Below are 315 nucleotides of genomic sequence, written 5' to 3' on the forward strand. Positions count from 1 at the left end.
ACCCAGGCCCAGAGGAGGAAGAACTGCCTGGATGGTGTAAACAGAGACCAGCCCCCACAACCCCCACCCCCCACAACTCTCCCACCCCCCAACAAGTCCTCCCCACTTCCCACAATCCTCCCCACTTCCCACAATCCTCCCCACCCCCATAGTCCTCCCCACCTCCCCAATCCTCCCCACCCCTTACAAACCCTCCCCACCCCTGCAGAGCTCTGGGTAGTGGGAGGGAAAAGCCAGAGAGAGGGGCCTGCGGGACCCAGTCTGTGCCAGGGGCTGGCGTTTGACTCGGAACAGGGTGACACCCCCCGCCCGCCC

Source organism: Condylura cristata, unplaced genomic scaffold, assembly GCF_000260355.1.
Source record: "Condylura cristata isolate star-nosed mole 26May11 unplaced genomic scaffold, ConCri1.0 scaffold00020, whole genome shotgun sequence".
Lineage (NCBI taxonomy): Eukaryota > Metazoa > Chordata > Mammalia > Eulipotyphla > Talpidae > Condylura > Condylura cristata.